Below are 17,367 nucleotides of genomic sequence, written 5' to 3'. Positions count from 1 at the left end.
TCCTTTTCTCATTGGGTGCCTGGTTGTGCCCGTGGCCTTCGATGTTTAGAGTGCAATTTGGCTGCTTAAGCTTGGGTATGTTGTGCCATTTCAGGTACCCATGGTATCCTGCCTGGCCTCCAGGAGAGCATGGGTCTCCTATAGGTTCTGTGTCAGATATGTCATCCCAACATGGGTGCCTCAGATAATTTAATTTTTGCAGAATGTCTGTTTAGAAAACTGAAACCCATCCTTAAAACATGTGTTTTTCTTGAGCAGTTTTTAGTACATTTGCATTGCCTGTGTGCTTTGAATTCTTTATTTCCTCCCTTCCTTAATTCCCTTTATTATTCATACCCCCTTCCTTTTATGTTTTGCCCTCCCTTACTAGTTTTTCCTTCATGTTGTTCATTTCCTGAATTTTTCTTATCTCCACTTCCTATCAATGTCATCTTCTCTTCATGCCCTCCCTTTTCCCCAACTTTATTAATGTGGTTCTCCTCCCTTTTCCATCCATGCTGTTCTCATTCCATCAGAAAGGCATTTTGGTGTATGGGAGGCACCTTCAGTTTGTGTGCTGAAATAAGCATGTCAATTGTTTAGGGAGCTCTATGTGCACGTGTGAGACTGACACCTCCCAAGGAGCTGAATTACAGAACAAAAGAAAATCACTTCAGCTTTAACCGACTACTTTGAGCTTTTCTCATGCCCACTAGCTAAGCTGCAATTGGGATAATTCATTAATGAAATCATCTTCCAATAATAGCTGTTTGTATAGAATCAGCTGCATCTCTGTACCTCTTCCTTCTGTCTGCCTTTTGTTTAGAGATGACTCAAATGCTGCAGCGCTGGGGCTCTCTCTTCTGACTACCTAGCCAAGCATAGGCTCTTACATGGTGAAGGCTGCATGAGGTGGCTGTGTCAAATGTGTCTTCACTTAAGCCATGCCACAAGTGATATCAGTGCAGCCTCGTCCTCGAGCAGTCAGGAGCTCAATGCTTCCTACGAGGCAGCTGCCCCTTCCTCGCTAGCTTCCCTCCCCTGCCTCTTTGACCCTGGGAACCACAATAGCAAAGCAGTTTCAAATCCACATCCCCAAGGAACAGGTTAATGCTGTTGAACTGTAAGAGCGAGTGAGTGTGTGCGCGTAATCCCTCCTCAGCCACCCGCTGGCTGCCGGAGCCCCAAAGGCAAAGTCTTAGATCTCCTTATATGGGGATCTTCTTTTCAGAAGAAAGTGGTGAGAAACGGAGCGGTGCCTGTGTTCAGTCTCCATGTGTGCACAGTACTGTCACCTACCGCATTACGGCTCTGCGGAGCTCAGTACAGACTTACTCCCAGGTGCGGAAGGGGGGTCAGGCGGCTAAAATACTACTGCTTTTAGTAGTACATCACAGTTACAAAGAAACCTGGTGTGCATCATCTTTACTTTAGCAGATTTTTGTCAGGACCAGTAGATGATTCCCTGTTTACATGTATCATTATGGATTTGCTGCTCTAGCACTACTGCACAAAATGATTGTTATATGCTTCTCTGATTTCCCCCTCCCCTCCAGCCCCTTCTATTACTATCCAGGAATGGGCACACGTGTGTGTTTGTTGGAATACCCCCACGTACACTGAGCCTAGTAAAGCTGCCCTGCTCATTAGCTCAAGGATATCTGAACGTGCAGGGGGCTTGGGATGATTATTTAAATTTCCTTATATGGGGATCTTTGTAAGTGTAGCTTTATGGTGATTCATGTTTTGGCCAAGGCTTGGCCTTGATCCTTTTTCAGCTTTTTCATTAAAAAGACTGTTGTATTTAGTTGGTACAACTGTCAAATGATATCCTTCAAAGTCATACTTCACATTTTTCCCCTCCTGCCTGACGTGACCTGTGCGCTGGTGGAGAGAAGAGAAGGAAAAAGCAAGCTAGGACCCAGGGGTGGCTGATGGGTGCAATTCAGACTGTGGGCCATACCTGCCCAGTCATTTTCTAGCATCCTTCCACAGAGAGACAATGACAACTGGCTTCTATCTTCCCTGCCTGTCAGTCAAACCCTGCATCTTCTTGTTTAATTTCTGTGCTGTACCCAACAGGAGAGGGGCTGTACTCCATGCACCAGCTCATCCTAGAGCCATGGTCACTCTCAGCCCTCTCTCCTATGACCCTGCTGCCTGGGGTGGCCCTAGGGTGCATCCTCACAGGCAGCCAGAAGCTGAGCTGGAGTTTGGCTGTTCCAGTCAGGTCTGCACTGGAGGGAGGCTCCAGTGGCTGCACATTTACAGCGTGTTCCTTTGGCTATGCATTTTCAGAGCGTTCATCTTGGAGTAGCTGCAGGGAATAAAAGCAGTGATAGAGCCTGTCCTACAGGCTCAGCCTAGCCACTGCCTGGCCCCATAACATTGTAAAGAATATATATGAATGCATGAGCTGTGGAAGGAAAACCAAGAATGAGCAAGATAGGAAGGAATCAAAAAGGAACTGGTAAGCTGTGTGGCACACTCATTGCTTGCCCTTGGCTCTGGTGTGTTAATGACTTCAACAGCTCAGATGCTTCTTTTTCTGTTTGTTTTACACTGTAGGTGTAAACAATGCTGCTTTCTCCACCCCTCTTCCTTTCAGCTTCCCTGTAAAAAGTGCCAAATTGGAGGAGAAGGCAGGTTTTGCAGGGATCAGAAAACCTTTAAGCTCAAGGTGTGAGCTTTTTTCCCTGGGAGACTTCACTTCTCAAAGCAGAGAGAGCACTATGCACAAAAAGCAGACGCAGCATGGTTTAGGCAGCAGGAGGGTTAGGGCGCCATGTCTGCCTGTGAGACAGCAGGGCATTCCTGCCTCTCGGGTGTGAAGGAGAGGAAATACCACCACACTGGTGTTTTGACAGAAGCAGACACCACAGAAAGCCTTGTCTTCTGGAAATGAATATGCCATAATGTGAGCCGGCAGCTGTAGGATCACTGTGTCAGGTACCCACCAGCAACGAGCACAGTACCACTTTGCCAATAGAGATACAGTCACTAGGTTTTATTTCCTATGTGAGGTTACAGTTGGATCCTGTCTACGCTGTACTCCCTTTCCTTAGGATCCTGCATTAATTTTCCACTGCCTTAAGCTGCCGTTGTATCAGTAGTGTCCAGCAGTGGTAGTTGCACAGCATCACATTTACTCTGGAGACTTAAACCCTGCATGAGAGCTGCAGGTGAGTGCAGAGTGATCCAATGGGATCCAGCTGATGCTTTCCATTTCCACTGGTGATGCAATTGCTTCATCCCTTTCATATAAGTCCCATAAGAAGGACTTATATTAACTTCTGAGGGATTGGACTCTTCTCATCAGCCTGTCATCTCTGACAGTACTAATGCTGCAAAACCAGACTTGATTAATCGTTAGGTTTTTAAAGATTTCCAAGTCCAGCTGCCTGGATTTTCTGCAGCTGTTGCTGATGCTGGCAAGAACGTTTAGCAAAATGAGACATGGTTGACGTTTAGCCATACTTGCAAGCATGGTATCTCTTCTCCTGAAGAATAAGTTTTGGGAAGCGCTTTTTAGCTACACTAAGTCTGTTTTCAGCAGTACCAAGCAGAAAAGTCACCATTTAAGGTCAGAAAGGTCTCAATTTTTTAGCAGGTATAAAAATCATCCAAATATTTATAACACCTGAATCAGAACATGCTTCATGCATTCATGCTTGGTCATGCATAACAGGTACAATTGTTCTACTTACACACCCTTCAGGCTATAAAGTTCCTGTTCATTTGAAAGATGCTGCTATTACTTCTAATACAGAAATGTTTGTAATTCAGTTGTTACATTACATCAGTACATCTAAATCTCCATTCCAAAGGTGCTGTTATTACTTTTAATATAAAAATGTTTGTAATTAAGTTGTCACATTGCATCAATACAGTTAAATGTCCATTTCACCATGTGACTGGTTTAGAGCTGGACATCTCTTTTATTTCCTGTGATTGCTAGCGTGCTTCTTGGTATTTCTTATAGTTTAAATTTACTTAAAGTATATTCCTTTTAGAGAGAATCAAATGGGATCAATTCTTGCCTTCACCATTGTCTAGTTCTGGACTCTGAGGAGGTAATTTAAGCTGGCATTGCTTGAGTGTGTTTTTGTCTCTGATTCCTTGTGGTTTATATCCTTCAAATGCAAAACAGATACATCTATTGAGTTCTCTCTCCATTGTCTCTGTGCCAAGGTCTGCATATTTAGCTTTTTCTTAGTCTTTCGTTTTAATTCAGCTACAATGAGTTTAGATGAAGTGATGTCAAACAGCATCCAATCAGCAATGTATAATACTTTCATAACTTGCAGGACCTCTAGCAAGAGAAGACAAATTAACTTTCACCATCTTTGTGAGCTAGAAAATCTCATTTGAATGTTTTGCTCACAATATCTAGTCAGAAGAGTCACAGTAAGAAAAAAAATAATCACTAAATCATGCAACTTCTCTGGCTCTCAGTATGCAATATCTTTCCTATAGAGCACTTTCAATTATTTGTCCAAAATCCTCCTAAATACCCAAAGCAATGGATCTTTTTAACTTTCTGTTGGAAGACTGCTTGATATCACACTAGAACTACTTGTAAAGACAAATTGATGCTTCAATGCAAGTTTATCTTTTCTTAATTTAATGTCATTACTCAGAGGTTTACTACTTCTTGCACAACCCAAAATTCCTCTCCTTTCTTGGTGTTCATACCCTTCAAGTATTTGTCATTTCTTGTTATATTGTTTTTCTTCTTTGCCTCTGAGCCAAGGTCTGTGTATTTCATTTTCTGAGTGTCTCCTTTTAAATCAGCCCCCGGATGTTCTTGTTTCTCCTCTGCTTCTGCTTTAGCAACATTATGTTTTAGTTAATGAGATGTCTCAAAGTGAATGAAATATCCCTGAGTGTTCTAGAAATAAGGACTTGAATCTCCCCGTTCATTGATGGGCTGGCCCTAAATGCAAAGCCATTTTAATGCATTGGGTTGTGAGAAGGTCAAAAGATCCCTGAACCAATATGGGAACTCCCAGATACCCTGCTTATTACAGGATTTCCCATATGCATTAAATATCTTGTGTAATGTAATAAGTTACAGGATTTCCCATATGCATAAAATATCTTGTGTAATGTAATAAGGGACACAACATAACTTTTCCTCTATTTCTGGGGAAGCCAGCACTTGCAGCTTGCAAAGACTGCTAATGAATCTGTACAAATAAATTGTGCATGTAGAGCAAATCTGATGTGTTGAATTTAGTGTGGGGGCTTGTTTGAACTGTGTCATGCTGTGGGAACATAGACTTGCTGTCTGCATGTGTCTGTCTGAAGTTGTAGAAGTGTTTAATCATAGTTGTCATGGGCCACCAAAATCCTTAAGACCTTATCCTCAGTGAGGCTGTGGTTACTTTGCACACCTTGAGCTATGAAGGTATTTTCAAGGTTATTAGAGGGACAGTGACATTCTTGCAAAGTATGTGAAAGAGAACCTGGCAGTGACACTTTTTGTACTGCAATCCATAGAACCAGATGTTATCCTCGCAGCCAGCCAGTGACAGTGGCTAATGCCTCTGTATAGAGTTTATTTCAGTCTCGTGTTTTCCAGTTGTGGTTACAGCTTTCAAAGCTACCTTCCCTCTTTCTGATTTCTGATCTGAGTCATATTTTTAACTACCTTTCAGTTTATAACCACGTCATTCTTTATTAATGAGCACTTTATTTTTCTGGAACAATGATGATGGTGTTAGGCAAACAGTGGACTAACATATCTCTCTGTAATATTCCAGTAAGCTAGGTGTGCAAACTTGATGTAGTGCCAAAACCTGGACTTTGTTTACTGCTGTACAGTCTGGCTTTGCTTTGGTTGATTTTGTTCCCATCGAGATTGAAGTGAATTAATTCTGTGAGTAATATTTCCTGAGATGCTCTGTCAAATGCTTGTAACTCAGGTACATCATGTGTACTACATTCACTACAGCCACTAATTCTACAGTTCTGTAAGAGGCACTCAGGTTTTTCTGGTGGTCGTTATTCTTTAGAAACTAGTACAGCTGGAAAAAAAAGTGTTCTATTACTCTGTAGATTAGAGCTGACTGACTGTGGTCTGCAAACCCTAGTTTTCTGTTTCATGTGGTCTGCAAAGAATTGTCTGGTCTCAAAGTGCAGTCTCTTCCCCTTGACGCTAGATTTCGTTACAGAGAGTTAGAGTACATTAAACACATTTCTTAATCCTAGCCATGTATATATAAGCTGTTCTTCTATTTGCTACAGGACTGTGATCACCAATAAAAGGGAAAGTAATCTCTATAATAGCAAGAAGAAAGGGTGTTGTGTCTTAATTAGTTTGCATTAAACTGATGACCTCCCTCCAGAACAGAATATACACTCTGATAAGAAAGCTCAGCATCTCTTTGGTCTTTGAAGATGTACACAGGGAGCTACAAAGGACCTTTCCACATCTTTTATACCCTCTTTTGCTGCAAGTCATTGCATTTCCAGTCCTCTTATCCACAGAGGAAATTCTCTGTGTTGTCAGGCTTACGTATTCTTCTTGGGGGACTAAGAGAGTAGAGAAAACTGTAACGGACTGCAGTAGTGGCCTCCTGCTAGCTGTTCTGGAGTTACCTCTCTCCTTGAGTTCTCCTTGCTGCATGTCTCCTGTTGTTCCCTGGTGAGATGTGGCCCTTGTCCCTGTGATTGTTGTTTCCTTTTTTATTTTAGACTTCCTGTTTTGATCTGTTCCAGTTTGTTGCCGTACAGAAGAAAACAGTAATCATCAGGGCAGCTACACGGCTTGTGCTTTACGTGTAAGTGCACTGCACACTGAAAGGGTTTCTTGCAGTCATGTATTTTCCTGCCTTGCTGAGCAACCTGTGTTACATACCCATCTCTCCAGTTATGTGACTTTATTCCCTTCTTGCCATGGGCTCCATGGATCTTTCCGCATGCTTTCTTTTCTTATGTCTGCAGTTTTGTATCCCTGGTTTCCCTCAGAGGTTGTTCCTTTATTCTCTCCTTGCCTGGGGCTCCAAGCTTTCCTTCCTTCTGTACAGGGGCCCACAGCTTGTTTCTTCTTGCATCCTCCATTCCCTCAGCATGGAGAGGATCTTTTATGCTCTCAAGTACTTCCTTGCTTAATACCATCTTCCTTTTTCCTCTTGATCCCTTTTTGTCATGGAGGCAAGAGTGAAGCCTTGCAGAGAGTCAATGTTATGATCCCTAGATTGATCACCTCAGATACTGAAAGTTTTGCTTTCTCATACCTTTCTGCATGCTCTGGAAATTTTTGACTGTGGGGTTGGGTTTTTGGTTGGTTTTTTTTTTTTTTGTCATTTTGACAAAAAAGTTGCTCTTTAAATTCTCACATTGCAAAACATAAATATACTTTATTTTCTCCACACCCTCTAATATTCACACGTACAGTAAATACTCCATTTCACCCAAGTGGGACAGGTGTGGGCTTTTTTTGCAAGGACTGTCTCCTGCAGAGGAATAAGGTAAAATTTGTCTTACTTTGTAATCCTTCATTTTCTTCACTAAATATCCTTGCAAGAACAGTCAGCGAAACTCACTGTTAATGTTAGTTCTTTAAATTTCTGTTTAGGACAAATAGCAATAAATTACTGACCTAGGAAAACTGTTGTAAAAATGAATTAGATGAGCAAAAAACCCCCAAACTTATACCACAATGGTAGATGCTGGGACACGAAGAAAACTATTTCTTGGCATATCCTTGTCCTTCATTAATACCAATAATGCACAAATTCTTCCACGGGTGAAGGCAGTTAAGATAGCCACATAAAGAATATCTTTATATGGCTCTGACCCATTTAGCTGTCCTCACCTAGGAACCAGAATGACTTTGTCTTATTTTTTGCTGGCCTGTGTTTTTCTGAGTAAATTTTTCACCTGCTGATATCTCTAATTTTATATTATTGCTCCTGTTACTGCAATCCTAAGAGATTTATCTAGCGCACATTAATGTCCTCTCCTGTTGAAGTTCTAACCCTTGCTGAGTTTCCTCTGATGGAAAGAGCCATACTTCCCTGGTTTGCATTTGGTTAGCACCTGCCCATTTGCTTAAGCTCCGTGGTTCAAGGAAACTGTCTTCTGCTTTTGCACCAGCAAGCCAGTTCCTTTAGTTATTTTTTTATATATAGATACACCATTTTCTCCACTCTCCCCAACTTTCACTTTTTCATGAACATATTTCACTGAGCTGTGACTTCTAAGGAGCCAGTGAAGTAAGGAGATACTGGACAGCTCTTCCAGCTGCCTGAAGCTGCAGAGAAAGACATTGTAATGATAGGGATGTGGTATTATGGGAAGGACAGTAAGGAGGCCTTTTGTGAGACAAAAGGGAGGAAAACCCAAACCAATAACTTGTTCTCAGAGGCGTAATTAAAAAGGGACCTTGATTTTGCTTTGTGATATTGCAGAAGGTACTTGTGCCACTGTACCACAGGGTTTCCTATCATGCCAGTGAGGATTTGGGAAAGTGTGAATAAATGATGCTTTTCAAAGTGCACGTAACTCTGGTCAGGCAACTGCCTGGTCTCTACTGTCTAAATGCTGATCTGAAAGCTTCCAGCATCTGACATGGCCAAGTTGTCTCAGATTAATCGTGAAGGAGAAGGCCACACACTGGCTTTGGATCAGTCTAGTGGGAGTTAAACAACTGAGCTCATGGAGTGTCCTAGATCTGTTTGCACAGTCCTGAGAAAATTCCCTCAGTTACAAGACTGACTGCATTCACCTAGCCACCTTGGGACAGCAAAAGAGAACACCGTGCCAGCATGTTCTGCCAAGCACAGCTGTTGGGGTCTGGTATCTCTTGTTGTGAGACTTGACTTGGAGCCTTCCCAGGATTAAATTGCTGGCACTCGCTGCATGAGCAATGAGCCAAAGGAAAGTCCAGGTTGTCTCTGCTTTGCACTGCGTTGTTTAGATCACCTGAGCTCCCTCCCTCCAAGCTGCACCTTTTCAGTTTAAAGTTAGATACTCTGCATACTGCATTTTGTTGTCCTTGTACTTGGTTATTCTGTCCTTCCTCCTGCTGTCGTAGCTGAAGGTCACAGATGGACATGCTATTCTCCATGTTACTCACTTTCTGTCAGGAGGAGCTGTGATGATAAACCAAGTTGTTAGAAATAATCTTTCTGCCTGTTGGCTGCCTATTACAAAAATGTTGATGTGAGTGCATGTTTGCAATTGTAGAGAGAACAGACATGTACCTGTAGAGAGGCCACTGCAGGGAGTGAACTCATCCCCTGTGTTGGCCCCAGAGAGTCAGTCCAGAGGATTCAGACCTCCAACACACAATTTTTGCCACCAAAACCACCTACTGAAGTTGGTAAGATAGTGTGGACGCCTGCTGGTATAGAAGGTATTTCAGAAAATGTGACCACAGAATGGGAGGCCAGCAGTTTCCAGCCTCCTGCTGGAAAGTCCTTAGGTTAAGTGAGACCTTACCTGTGGGGCTCCACAGTCCCTTCTTTTAAACTCGAAAACCCACGAGCAGTGTTTCAGCTGAAAACAAAGTAAACTTTAACCCCAAGACAAAACTCACTTTCAGAGTTTTGTACAAGATGCCTCAGCTTGTCATGGGAAACTGCACTCCTTTGACAAATGCACTGAATTTCTTGTCACTGCAAGTACTCCCCCTTCAGTGTGCAAATGACAGAACAATCCTCTCTGGTTCATTTTGACCCCATCTGGAAGCCATGATAACTTTAAATCCACCTTCTTGCTTCCTTTGACTGAGTGTCCAGAATAGTCTAGTTTGGAAAGACAAACCAAATAACCAAGCCCTGCCCCTTTTAAATCTTCTTCTGATCCAGTCAGTAGTAGCAGTCCCCAAGTCACTGTGGCTAGCTGAATGGCTTTCTCCAACCCTGTAATCTTCTAGTCCCAAATTAAATGGATTTAATATCAATTTATGACAGAGTGCTGCATAAAAAAGACTTCTACGGGCTGTCTTCTGTCCTTTTTTGTACGAGCTGTGAAGTGGGCGTACCTGTGACTGATTAAAATTTTGAAGTACTTCTATTGCCCACCTCAGAGAATGCCATTTGTCTCCTCCAGGCTCAGGCTGTTGTAATCTTTGAAGAGGAGAGATTGGCTTCAGAAGGAAAAGATGGATGCACTTACCTATAAACTACTGTTTTCATCTCCACATCAAAAAACTTGTACATTGTACACAGCAGGCTTCATCTATGGCTTCATGTATTTTCAAACTTCGGAATAACCCAAAATAACAAGTTCTTAACAAGCTTAATGCAGAAGTACAAAGAAATACTTTCTAGCATAATTGTCACAAAAAGCTTTGGTTCAAAGGACTCTTGTTCTTTGGGGAATTGGAGGGAGAGAGGAAGAGCACTGGGCAGAATCCCAGTCCTCGGGGCATTGCTCAGTGCACATCCATCCTTGTGTTCACTCCAGTTCACTCCAGAACTATTGTTCCTCACAATAAACAAACACTGAGGTCCAAGTGTGCTTTGCACTGTTTGGGTCTAAATGGGTTTCCTGGCTATTTCCAAACCCTATGATTTGATGCATACAATCTTTTCCTGGTAGAGAAATCCAGGCTCAGGGACTTAGACTGTGCTTGTGGCATGCTCTGATGTGGACAATAGGGGACCAGAACTCTAAGGCATATTGCATAGGGCATTGTGATTTTGTTATAGCCCAGTGATCAAGCCTTATGCTCTTGATCTAGGCTGCTCTTCCATTCTGTCTTTATTGCAGCCCATGGTTTTGGAGGGTACTTGGCTTTCTCCAGCTGCAGCAGGTAAACCACTTGTGTTTGGGTCTTGCTTATCCTGTCACTGATTTCATCCTTACCAGCTGACGAACCTTGAAGCCAAGATACAACCCTGCAGCCCTGCTGCTTGGGCAGAACTGAGGTCTTCTCTTGACATGACATTATCTATCCTCACTAAGAGGAGGGCTGTCTGTGAGCAGCCTGTGATCAGCTGTACTGTTTGCTGGCCCACATAGTTGCTAATGCTCTATGGGTTGCAGCTTGCCTGTATGCACGTGAGTTTGGGGGTGTTAGTACATCCAGTATAATACCCCATTTCTGCTTATAGGCTTATTTTGCAGGGAAACATGCTGTCTTAGTAAGTGAACAGTAACTTCTGTTTAGACATCACAGGGCCACATCTCTAATGCTACTGCAGTGTGTGATTGTGTAATTTGAATCAAGGTGACTTTATTTGAGCCTAATTCACTTTTCAATCTCATTTCTATTTTGCATACTCTGGAGATGCATCTGTCCTCCCTTTCCTGCCCCAGTTTAAAAAAACCTATCATCCTATTTTGGATTTCATTTTGCTACTAAGCACTGAATAGAAAAAAGAAAGAAAAGGAAAAAAGTTGATTTCTTAGTGCAGAAAAAAATGCCACGCTTTTGAATCATTTGATAAGTGTTTTCCCAAAAGACTAAGAAGAGAACTCCTTGGGTTTGGAAGATTATTTGGAGGAAGGAAATAGAGTAAAAACAGGGAGAATTTGACAAAAATTCTAATTGTGAGGCTGCCTGGCTTGTAGAAGAGGCTTAGAAGAGAAAAAGTCAGTTCTCCATCTGCATAATATAAGCTTAATAAAAGTAGGCTGGACATTGCAGGGGAGAATATGCTGTAAAGCTCAGTCTTATTTCTTCATCTCAACTGTTGAAATTTTTCTGATTTTCCTTTCCATGCTGTTAGTAGCTTTGCTTCTGCCAAGGTAAGACGTGTGTTTCTGTTTGGTGTTAACCGTCAAAGGAGGAAAACTGGGCTTCCTTCATGGCTAGGGGTGAAAAAATTGGTAATATCTTTCTTTTCTCTGTTCATCTCTGAAGGCATTCCACCTCCCCTTGGCCCCTCATTCTCCCCTACTCTTGTCAACAATAGGAACAGAAATGTAAGTTTTATATATAGCATTTGTGGGGCCTCTGTGCTCAGCAAGGCATTCTCTTGAGGTTTTGAGGCTGGAAAACAATTGTTAAATAGGGGAACTGTGGAAGTTTCTCTGTCCTCAGCTGCCAGTGTTAATATTCCTAAGAAATATTTGAGAGAAATCTAGAAATCTTAGGTCATGATGACTGTAATACCTGTGCTGGAACATGAGGGACATTGTGGTTATATTGATTAAACAGAATAAGATGTTGATTACACAGAATAAGAAGCTTTCCTAATGAAGGTGAAGCTTTTAAAAGTTTGCATCATGAAACATGAGGTTTTCCCTGCCTCTTGATTGCATACATATGCTGTAGAGAGCAAATCCACAGCATTGCTTCTCCTGCTCCAAAGTGATTTTTTTCAAACATGCAAAGTAGTGTTACTGAACTAAGTTGCAATAAGGCTGCAGACACTAAAGGCTCTGCACAAGACAAAGGTCATTATTTGATTCCAAGGAATCTTAGATTTTGGGGGGGGTTGCGCCAACTCTGAACAAAACTCCCAACTGTAAGCTTGCAGCAGTCTTTTGTGGCTCTGCAATCTGGCCAACCCTTCAGTGAACACACCTCCAAATTATTGGCTGTATGCGTGTGTAATTCACATACTTTAGCAGCTGTCGCAGTGCTGTAGATCTTGATGATATATGACCTCAAGATGTTTGATGAAGTATTAGCCTTTAATATTCATTAGTCAGTTTGGATGTTCATATGACTGAGGGAAGACCAATTATTGATAATTAGATTCTGAAAACTTACATAAACTTGATTTTTAAAGTGTTTAAGCAATAAAATGTTGTTCGTATGGCAAGATTTTAATTAACCGTGACATGCTGGAGTGGACTCTGCTATCAATTTGTAACTCCAAGTGCAAAAAACCCAAAAAATCATACTTGTGAGAAAGTAGTGAAAGGAGTTGGAGGCTTGAGGCTCATACATCTAAGTTCACTGCACATGTCATTAATAAACGGTGAAGCTGTGAATGCAGTGGTATGAATACCTGAAAGCAACTTACTTCTCACATGATAGCAAGGTACTTGAAATTCACTGGAATGCTTTGATGATGGCCTCAAGGTTAAGAAAGGATGAAGCTGATGGCAGGTTATATTTAGCCCAGGTCCTTGACTCCAGGCCTTGCTCCTCTGCTGTTGCATCTGGACCCATCTCTAATGACCTTCAGTTCACATTCAAGATGGATTTATTTTTTTGGACCTTTGGAAATAGGAATTGTGTATAAATGAGTCCTGGTGGGCTGCAATGTATGTTGGTTGCATACTTAACCTAATTTGCACATCTCACTAAATCTCACAATTTTACCTTGGGCTTCACAGCAGTTGACTAGTTTGTGATAGCCCAGTATTCTGCAATTAAGTTGCTCTCAGCTTTCGTCTGCAGGATGGTAAAATTCTAGCCTGCATAGTTTTTGCAGTGAAGTTTGAAAATTGCTGTAAAACCTCAGAAACTATAAATCAAAGACTATAAACACAGTACAGCTCTTCTCAATACGTCCTTACAAAGCAAAATCCGAATTTGCATATTTATATGCTGTTAGTTACAAGTACTAGTTTGAAATACACATAGAGTTCATAGGAAAACATATATTTGAAAAGAGTACAAAATGGAGCATGAAAGATCTGATTTATAATCTCCCCTAATATTTGCTTGAAAAAGGAACAAAATAGGGGACACATTACAGGACAGTTTTGTTTGTTTTAAAAATAAATTACCTTCTTATCCATTAATGAAGCTGGAAGCAGTGCTACTGGAAACTGTAGGAACTGTGCTGGTTTTCTCACCATTAGAAATAGAAGCCTTGGGGGGGAGCTGAGTTGTAAATATCCTACAGGCATCTCTCTTTCTAGGTGCTCTCGGATAAAATATGCTGGCAGGAGCAGGAACATGTTTCTCTTACCCTGAGTCAATGCACTAAATGTTTTACTCGTCATTTTGCATTATCAGAGACTTAAAGCTTCTGTTGCAGTTTTCTAAGTGCTTTTATGGTGTGAGCTGTGGGATATGGATGATGGAAGGGGCTCCACCTGTGACAGAAACCTTGCTCTGCTGACCCTGCAACTGACGAATGGAGGTCTTAAAACCATGCTCAGTTAAGCTAGAGTGTCTGAGTAATGCATGTTTCTCAAATGGAGATGTTGAGAAATGGAGTAAAAGTCTGAGGAGGCCAAAGTCTTCATGCTGTATTGTTTCTGCATCATTCTTCTCATTCCATGCTGTTAGGAAGGAAGGGAGGAGTGCCATGTGTAGGATCTGATCCTGGGACATTAATAGCAATATTCAGAGGCACATCACGATCAGGCTTATGTGGTTTTTATTCCTGCTTCATAGCCTGTGCATTTAAAAAAAAAGGGTCTTACTGGGATTGCTGAAATCTGATCACTTGCTGTTCATGGCAGAGCAGAACTGTAGCAGATACCCTACTGCTGCCCTCTCTCAGGATCATGCTGAAAGGTAAGAGTTCAGTGACAGTGTCTATGCCTCTACTGGTCTTGCCAATTTCTTCCACTCAGGCCTGCTGCTATTTTCTGGCAACCTGTCTTGTTTGTTAGTGTCAAGAGAATCAAGTAGAGCCTTCCTGTACATAAAGCTTCTCTTGGGCTCACAAGATGAATGTTAACTTCCAAGTACAGCTGCTGCATACAGATCACGAAGACCACAGATGACCTATTTAGATGCTTGCTTTTGCTTATACCCTTGAAGGGGAAGGAAGGAGTTGGAAACTGTTTTCCTTGGCTTTGGTGGCAGGCAGGTCAATTGACTATTCTGCAAAATCTTCAAAATGTAGTGAGGCTTTCCATCTGTAACTAGTGTCCTTTTCTTGACTGCTCTTTCTACATTCTAATAAGCATATCCAGATCAGTTATACTAATGATAAGCCACCAAAAGCCTGAAGCCCACAGTCAGGGAAATTTACTTCCCCTTTCAGTGTGCCAAGGTATAAGCAAATAATTATGTTTTTAATATTTGGTACCGTCACCCATAAAAATAATACTCATAAATTTCCTGACACCAAAATCAAATTCAACCCACTTAATTACTAGCAAGTAAACAATGATTTTTCCTCCTTAAAATACCCAAACACGTTCATAAGTACCTAATTAAGCCACCATATAAATGATTATTCAATATAAAACAGTGATCAAGAGGCGGGCAGAGGAGGAAAAGCAGGGAAATCGTTACCAGAGACACACTTCTCTCTCCAAGGAAGCTAGTGAAATGTTACAGGAGAGATGATGGGTGGAAAACAATACGAACAGCAACAATAATTAACTTGGCAGCAATAATTAACTTGACAGTATCTGCAGCTTGAAGCCAACCAGTATGTTTGTTTTGCTGAGAGAAGACCACATGTGAGAAGACGTTTACCTCTTTCTCATCATTTTTGCAGTGTGCATTGCAGATGATGTTGGTAGAACAGGGGACTGAGAGGGGAGTCCTGGGCTGTGCCCTCTGATAGCCTCAGGTCACTGTGTGCAACTTAAGTAAATTACATAGGTCAGTGTTTTCACTGTTTAATGCCCAACTTTAAGCAACAATTTCTGCAGAGCTTTTGAGTGGGCCTGAAAATCTACAGAAGAGCTACTCACAGATCCAGCCTTGCAGTGCTGTTTTCTGCTCTAGACAAAGTAGTTGACCTCATTCAGTGTTGCTGTGGGCTGAGTGGCCCATGTAAAACATCACTGTGCCTGATGAGCCTTTGCTCATCTGTAGGCTAGGACAGAAGAAATCCTCAGCTTCTCCCCTGTCTTTAATACAACTTGAGTAATCCTTGAGGTTGAAAGGTTTTAACATTTTGCTTAAAGTGGCCATTAGAGTGGAACTACAATTTGATCTTTCTTCTGCAAATTGGTAAGAACTGGTTAAAAAAAAATGGACGTCTTAGCCTGGTGAGTAGGTGACAATGTTGAGCTTTTAATGACATCACTTCTAACACCTGGACAAACCAGCAAAATCCTACTGAATGTAATTTCATATAGACACATTTGTTCATTCAGGTACCTTGATACACCTAAAGAACAAGTGGTTTTTTGTGAGGAGCTTCAAAATGTTCTGTAAGTTTAATTTTTGTTTCCAAAGGCATACCAAAGAGAAGTGTCATTCTTATATTTCTGCATCTTGTCTGTGTTTTCACTGCCCTTGCCACTCTCATACCTGAATATTGCCTTTTAGCTTCAAGACAGTAGTATTTCTCTCCTCTTTCCCTGCAGGAATCGGTCTGAAGGGATTTCAATGTCTTCCCTCCATCATCTACTCCATGTAGCTAATATCCTACATAGATGTTCCAATTATTTCATGTTTCTTTTTTTAGTGAAATAACAGTTAAAAAGCAACAAGACTGAAAGGGTTATTTGTTAACAGTGCAGAGCAAAAGTTGGAAATGCTGTTCCACGGAATGAAAAATATAGGTGCCTACTGCATTATGGAGACAAATGTCCTTTAGTAATTGTATGAGTCAGATTAATTCTTTTCCAATGTTGTAAACCAGTCTGCGTTATTCTTTTTCCTTTAGCAGGTTGGTGGAGGGCACAGATCTATTGGTTGTGTTTGCTCCCTTAAATCTAATCGATTTTTATAAGGCTCCTCTGTATTTTGGTATTGAAGATGCTGCTGATTTTATGATCTCTTGCGATGTACTAAAGCAATAACATTTCTGGACAAGCATTGCAGACATGAGGTACGAGTTTTGTGCCCTTCAGGTTTCGTTTTCCAAGAGAACTGTCTGGAGCGTGTGGGCCTTGATAACTTGAATTGGGCAATAAATTGAAATGATATCTTCACTGATGTGTGTTTTGGCTTTTCTGCCATGTCACTGAGATGTTTGTAATGTTGGAAGGGGAAATGTGCATTTTGTTTAGCAACTACTTAAGAAAACTACTTGTTTGCTAAGGAAAAAAAGGAGGAAAAAACGGAAATGAACCCTCAAGATGGGCAGATGACTTGAGGGATGCCTGCAGAATTGATCAGTCTTTCCCAGTGCACCCAGCAAGCAGTAGCTTTTGGGCAGCCAGGTGAATAACCGCCTTGAAGACCAAGTGGTCTAGTTTGTGACTGTTGCTGGAAATTACACGAGGGGAAATTGAAAAGAAGATGCATGTCTGTCACAAGTACAATAATTATAAAACTTGGTGCACAAAGTACAAAACTTCCTTGCTTGGAAAACACAACCCTGTTCATTTTCCTGCTGAGAACAGTGAGAGTCACTGAATAGCTCAGGAAATGTTAGTAGGTGCTTCACTGCAGACAAAAGTCAGAATTTGGACAGGTGGCTTTTAAAATACTGGCTCTGGTCTACTGTTGTGGCCACTGCAGCACTGATAACAGCCTTAGGAAACATGGTTGTGGGATTTTTGATTCTTCTCTGTTATGGGAATTGCCAAGGAGTTATTTTGTCCATAACACGGGTTGGAAGTTTAGCAGCTCTTGCCTCCAAAGGTCAGGACCAGCTGCTGAGAATA

General features: G+C 41.6%; 1 protein-coding gene across 1 annotated transcript in view; it reads left to right on the top strand.

Annotated features, from left to right (window-relative positions):
* Positions 1-17,367, top strand: part of CACNA1C (calcium voltage-gated channel subunit alpha1 C) — a 484,424-nt gene that overhangs the window by 245,421 nt on the left and 221,636 nt on the right. The window lies entirely within an intron of this gene.

This window comes from Neopsephotus bourkii, unplaced genomic scaffold, assembly GCF_033783945.1.
Source record: "Neopsephotus bourkii isolate Nb327-2 ecotype Australia unplaced genomic scaffold, CSIRO-AGI_Nbou_v1 NB_1183, whole genome shotgun sequence".
In the NCBI taxonomy this organism is placed as follows: Eukaryota; Metazoa; Chordata; class Aves; order Psittaciformes; family Psittacidae; genus Neopsephotus; species Neopsephotus bourkii.
This window is presented reverse-complemented; position numbering and strand designations above follow the sequence as displayed.